This window comes from Callospermophilus lateralis, unplaced genomic scaffold (assembly GCF_048772815.1).
Source record: "Callospermophilus lateralis isolate mCalLat2 unplaced genomic scaffold, mCalLat2.hap1 Scaffold_1616, whole genome shotgun sequence".
In the NCBI taxonomy this organism is placed as follows: Eukaryota; Metazoa; Chordata; class Mammalia; order Rodentia; family Sciuridae; genus Callospermophilus; species Callospermophilus lateralis.
The window spans coordinates 294,943-301,686 of NW_027512714.1; positions in this window are offsets into that span (position 1 = coordinate 294,943).

Genomic DNA, 6,744 nt, shown 5'->3' on the forward strand with positions numbered 1-6,744 from the left:
TGCTATTTCAAGGTGTTTGGGCTGATTCCTCCACATGGCCCGTAAAACCTAGAAAAGTGTCATGCACCAGCAGGCAGTACATCTTCACTGAGTCCTGTTCTTTGCACACCAGGGTCATCTTATTGTCCATTTAATGGTCAGAAAAACAGTGTTACAGTGAGTATCCTTCTTAGTAGTAGGACTAAAGTGTTTTGGACTCGCATGTTCAGATACGGAAAAGGCTCAGGGAAGTCCACTTGAAAGCTGGTCATTCGATACAGGTGCTGGAGAGGAAAACAAGCGACTCTCATTTGGCAACTTTTAAACAGTGATACAGCTCTGGCCGTGTAAGTGTAAATAACAACAGGTCTAATCATGCATGGTGGCCTATGAGCTGGGAACTTGCATGCTTACAAAACCAGTGATTACTTGTGCATCTTCTCCTTCGAACCTCATATGTGACTCATCAACAAGTCAAGTGTAACTTGGGAGGAAACAATATGTTGGGATGTCCTTTTTGTACATCAAGCCATGACCTCTTTGTCTTAACATCAACAATATAATTCATGTTCAGGAGTTACATCCATTTCAGAGTGTCATATCCATCCTTCTCTTGGCTATATATTTATAAGGTCCAGCCAGCTTCCTTAGATGTTTTTAAGCCCATAAAAGTCCAAAAAAAAAAATCTGAAAGAAGAGTTTCAAGAATTTTCAACAAATACTAGTCTAGAAATGCTGACATGAAAACCAACTAAAGTTTTCAACTCCTTCTTTTTAGGAACCTTAGCTGTGCCGTGCTTTTCAAAAATGACTTGTCATAACTGATTTGTGCCCATGTTGGCAACTCTTCTGAAATTACTTTGAAAGTAGACTAATGTGAGAGTTTCTCTTTAGAGAAAATTCAAATTACTTGCGTAGGAAGTGGCAGCAGGTCTGGGGATGTTGTATCAGCTCACTGGCAGTGACCTTGCCTAGCTTGGGGCTGGCCTGCCATGGATTTTCACCCCAAACACTTGCAAAAAAAAAAAAAAAAAGACGGAAGGGAGAGAGAAAGTTGGAAGGGAGGGAGGCAAATTTGGAGGGATGGATGCAGGTAGAAAAGAAGGAAGAAGAAAAGGAGAAAAACCAGGAAGGGAGGAAGAAAGCAAGGAAGGAGGAAATAGGGAGAGTAGAAGGGCAGGGAAAGGACTGAGTCACTAAAACAAAAGGCCAAAAAAAACAAAAAAAATAAAATAAAATAAGACAAAAGGCAAGCGACACAAAGACCAATATAGGCCATGAAAGCTGTTTGAACAGTTTAGACAGCTTTAGAATTTGAGTGACAACAAAATGAATGTTATGATGACTGGATGGAATCTTCCTACTAAGCCCCGCCTTGGCATGGCCTAAACCAAATCAAGGGGTGGGTGGCATGGAGAGGAATTCTCTCTGGCTGGAGTGGGAGGGACCTAAACCTGTGGCACTTGAGGATGCACTGGGTAGGGAACGGGACAAGACTCCCCTGATGGGCAGTTGAGCACAACAAGGCTCCTGGGAGCCCTTGATCATGGCTCCCACCGCCATACGCCCACCACCCGCCATACGCTCACACCCTGAAGGGGATCGCAGTGGTCTGCTCCGTTGCCTGGTGCAGGTTGGAGTTCCTGACCAAACACCTGAGTGTCCACAGCCTGCGTTGGCCTGCCTGGGCAGGCTGTGGTTGTGGTGGCAAGAACCAAAGCCGTCTTGGTGTGATGGAGGAGCCAAGGGCTGCCTCTCAGCCATACTAGTGAGTGGTTCTGGAAGAAGCACCAAGGGTTGTGGCAGCATTGTCCGAAGACATGAAGCCAGGCCATCTTCCTTATGGCTTTCCTTGGGAGTTGGTGATGTGTACAGCTCTTAGATTTTTGGCTGTTCTCTCACTTTTCTGGAGATGTACTCAGTCGGTTAGTAGCAGGCTTTACGTGGGAAGAGAAAAAAAGCTGGCTCTAAATCTTGCGGGACTTATTGAAAAAAAGTGTGGACTTCTTGAAAAAGTGAGCCTTGTTGAAAAAAAACATGAAGGCTTAGAGTCATCTTTAAAGGATTGCAGGTTTGAGAAGGGTTCAAGGGAAGCACAACATCTGGAGGCAACCTACGAAAAGCTGCATTGGTCCGAATCCAGCCATGGCATTGAAATGCTCTTTCTAGAAGAAGAGCTCAAAGCACAGAAGGCTAAACATGGTCAACAGGATGAAACGATGGCGCATCTATCAAGAAGGATACGGTCCCTCCAAGGTGAATCTGAAACCCTCAGATCACAAATAGCTGAAGCTAAAACAAACTGGAGACTCTTTCAAGTGAATGAGGAAGAACTGAAGCTGGCAATCAAACAGGTGCCTTGTTTCCAGTTGACCCAAGGAGTCAGTTCATGAGAGGGGACCTTTTTTTTCCTCCACCTCTCCGAGGAAACTTGTATGGGAACCTGGAGATTATTTTCCACCTGGCCCGCCACCCACTCCATTTCCAATGCGAAGTGTCTTTGCAGGGAGAGGGTTTTCCTCTCAATCTTCCCCCAAGAGCTGGAATTCAGCCCTCTACACCTGCATTCTGAAAGTACAAGTGAGTTCCCTGAAGGGTTCCTTCCACCTGCAAATGAGCCTGTTACTCAACATCCAGAACCAATCAAGAAACCTCATACTGTTGCTCTCTCTTCAAATGTAATTTGACTTTTCTCTCATTTTGTTTTTTAAGTAACTGCTTTTACTTCAGTAATTGACTATACTTTGGCTCCAATTGAATCTCAATGAAACTATAATTCTTAAGATAGTATTTTGTAAATAAAGATGGTTTACATAGGAAGTTTATGAGTAAATTATTCCTATTTTGTTTTATTCCAGAGTACAGCATTTAATCTGATGAAGCCACTATTACATAAACAAGAATGGGTGTTCTAGGTACTTGTAATCTAGCTGATGGAAACATATTTGAAACTCCCAACAAAGAAGTGTATTTAGTATGACTGTAGCAAATGTGAAGTGACTTTAGGCTTAATGAAAAATTGTCACTGATTTTCAGACTGGTTGGGCATATCAGCTAGTTTCTCCATATCAGAATAACTAGAGCATGGGATGACTAAAGGAGAGAACACAACTAAACATGTCACGGAAACAAGAGATCTCAACTACAAAGAAAAATGAAGACCTCTTTTTTATATTCGTTGCTGAAAACATTACATAGCTCTTGAGATATCATATTTCCTACATTAGATTCAAGTGAGCTATGAACTCCCATTTTTACCCCATATACAGGTTGCACAATCACATTGTTTACACATCCACATTTTTACAAAATGCCATATTAGTAACTGTTGTATTCTGCTACCTTTTCTATCCTCTACTATCCCCCCTCTCCTGCCCTCCCATCTTCTCTCTCTATCCCATCTGCTGTAATTTAACGTTTGGGAATTGGAAACCACACTTTAAACTCACTCTGCTCCCCTTTTTCCCTTCTGTCAAATTACTCATCATCTTCTTCTATTTCTCCTCCTCCTCCTCCTCTTCCTCCTCCTCCTTATACATTTAATTCATTCATCATACGCTCATGCATTGGTTCATTCATTCCTTTCACCTATGGTGTTGGGGATCCAACTCAAGACCTTTGAAAGTGCACAGCCAGCACTCTAGTGCTCAGCCAAAACCCCAGCACCTGTCTTTTAGATTTTATGACTCTTTATATGAAATTCAGAATTGCATTCTGCTATGGTTCACTGATATGTGGATTGACTCAGTCCTTGTTTTCTGGGAGACTTTAGGAAAATATATATGAATTATTAGGAGATTGAAATGAAGAAACAAAGAGGAAATTCCCCAATTTCTTATTCTTAGATTCCATACTCTGACTCTGCCTACCTACTATAAAAACTTTTAAACTCTTAATCCCCATTTCTATATCATTGCCAACAAGTGAACTTTCACTGCCCTACAACAAACCAGAAAACTCACATTGAACAATGTTTCCCCAGTAGAGACCAAGACACAATACTTATTAAAAAAATACCCTAGTTATGATTTAGTAGTTAAAGCTTTATTTGAGTGTTAAATGTGCTCTAATTATGTGTTTGTGTGTGTGTGTGTGTGTGTGTGTGTGCTTGTGTTTAAAACATGCACTGAGGAGTAAAATAAATGCAGGATTGCAACAGCCTTCTTAAAAGTAAGAAGCAGCTTTATCACATTTGAAGCCCAGTAGAATCTGCCTGATACTTGACCTACAATTAATTGAAATGTGAAAAATTCAGGCCTAGAAAAACAAAGCCAACATACATAAAAAATCTAATCAGTCTGTCTCACCTGTTTTCAAATCAGTCCTTTAAATAAACCTAAATTGCCAGCATAAAACATCAGTTGCTCTAAACGAGTGGACGGATGTCCCCTGCCATGGGCTGTGTAAAATACATGGAGGATCCCGCCCTGATTGGTATCTAGAATGACTTCTGCCTGAACTACTACTGGAGAATAGTTGCTGATATACTGCGGTTCTTATACCAGTAAACTGGAATGAAGGTAATTTCAGGCTGCAAAGGAATAAATTGATTTTACTAACTGGTTTTTGGAAAACACTGCCATGAAAAATTATCAATATGTTCATAAAGGCATCTACATGTCTCTCCACAGGGGTTTTACTTAATGGGGGAGCGGGTGAGGTCTGGATATAACTTAACTGTCCATTAGTAGGTAGAACAATATAATGGGAATCACAGTGCCCATACCAGTTTTAACTCAATCTAGGTAACATGGATTCATCTCTGTGTAATAGGCCTGCTTCTGAAAAACACAAAGTCGGGCTCCAAAAGCAGAACGATATTTTCAGAATACCATGTTATGTTTGTAAATAGATAGACAGATAGATATACAGAAATCAAAAATCTGAAAACGGTCTGCAAGTGCACATTTCAATAACTTACAATGTCAGTAGTGGGGGATCAATAGCAGATCAAGAAGACTGTATCTGCATGCGAAATGGTTCAATTTTCAAAGAGTTTTTTAAAAGGACAATGGACAAAAAATTCAAAGGGTTACAGTAAGTGTTGAGGAGTGACTTGGTAAAAGGAGCACAGAGGTGAGAAAGAATTAAGTAGAGTTCAATAGAACCAGGTATAATATCTGTACACATGACTTCATGAAAGGGGACACTTAAAGAAATCATAAGGCCTAAGGAGAGATCAGGATTAGGGGGGCTTGTAGGAAGAGCTGAAAAAAAACAAAAGCATGCAATGGGCAGAAAATGTGGAATAAAAGGCCTCACAGGTGGTAAACTGATCCATCTCTCCCTGGTAGTTCAACTGTATGAATAACAGAGAGGCCGGCTAAGTGGGAAAGTACTTGGAAACTCTATTCATACAGACAACAGAAAGTGCCACCAGAGTGAAAAAAATAAACCTAGTAAGGCAGATTAGCCCCATCCCCTTGGTGTTTTATGCCAGCTATCTTTCTTACTGTGCCTCTGTTCATCTATACTGATACGTGTTAGGTCCAAAGGCAGTGACAAACATTGTTACATGTATTGATGAATCCTGCCAATTCCACAAAGCACAGCCATTTTACTTAGTGTTCTCAATACCTTCTTTTCGACTCTCATCTCGTTTGAAGAAACACTTTCAGTGGAAAGAAGTTCTCCCTAAGCCACATGTGTCCTTAAGTAAACTATGAATTGAGTGCTATTTCAAGGTGTTTGGGCTGATTCCTCCACATGGCCCGTAAAACCTAGAAAAGTGTCATGCACCAGCAGGCAGTACATCTTCACTGAGTCCTGTTCTTTGCACACCAGGGTCATCTTATTGTCCATTTAATGGTCAGAAAAACAGTGTTACAGTGAGTATCCTTCTTAGTAGTAGGACTAAAGTGTTTTGGACTCGCATGTTCAGATACGGAAAAGGCTCAGGGAAGTCCACTTGAAAGCTGGTCATTCGATACAGGTGCTGGAGAGGAAAACAAGCGACTCTCATTTGGCAACTTTTAAACAGTGATACAGCTCTGGCCGTGTAAGTGTAAATAACAACAGGTCTAATCATGCATGGTGGCCTATGAGCTGGGAACTTGCATGCTTACAAAACCAGTGATTACTTGTGCATCTTCTCCTTCGAACCTCATATGTGACTCATCAACAAGTCAAGTGTAACTTGGGAGGAAACAATATGTTGGGATGTCCTTTTTGTACATCAAGCCATGACCTCTTTGTCTTAACATCAACAATATAATTCATGTTCAGGAGTTACATCCATTTCAGAGTGTCATATCCATCCTTCTCTTGGCTATATATTTATAAGGTCCAGCCAGCTTCCTTAGATGTTTTTAAGCCCATAAAAGTCCAAAAAAAAAAATCTGAAAGAAGAGTTTCAAGAATTTTCAACAAATACTAGTCTAGAAATGCTGACATGAAAACCAACTAAAGTTTTCAACTCCTTCTTTTTAGGAACCTTAGCTGTGCCGTGCTTTTCAAAAATGACTTGTCATAACTGATTTGTGCCCATGTTGGCAACTCTTCTGAAATTACTTTGAAAGTAGACTAATGTGAGAGTTTCTCTTTAGAGAAAATTCAAATTACTTGCGTAGGAAGTGGCAGCAGGTCTGGGGATGTTGTATCAGCTCACTGGCAGTGACCTTGCCTAGCTTGGGGCTGGCCTGCCATGGATTTTCACCCCAAACACTTGCAAGAAAAAAAAAAAGACGGAAGGGAGAGAGAAAGTTGGAAGGGAGGGAGGCAAAGTTGGAGGGATGGAGGTAGGTAGAAAAGAAGGAAGAAGAAAAG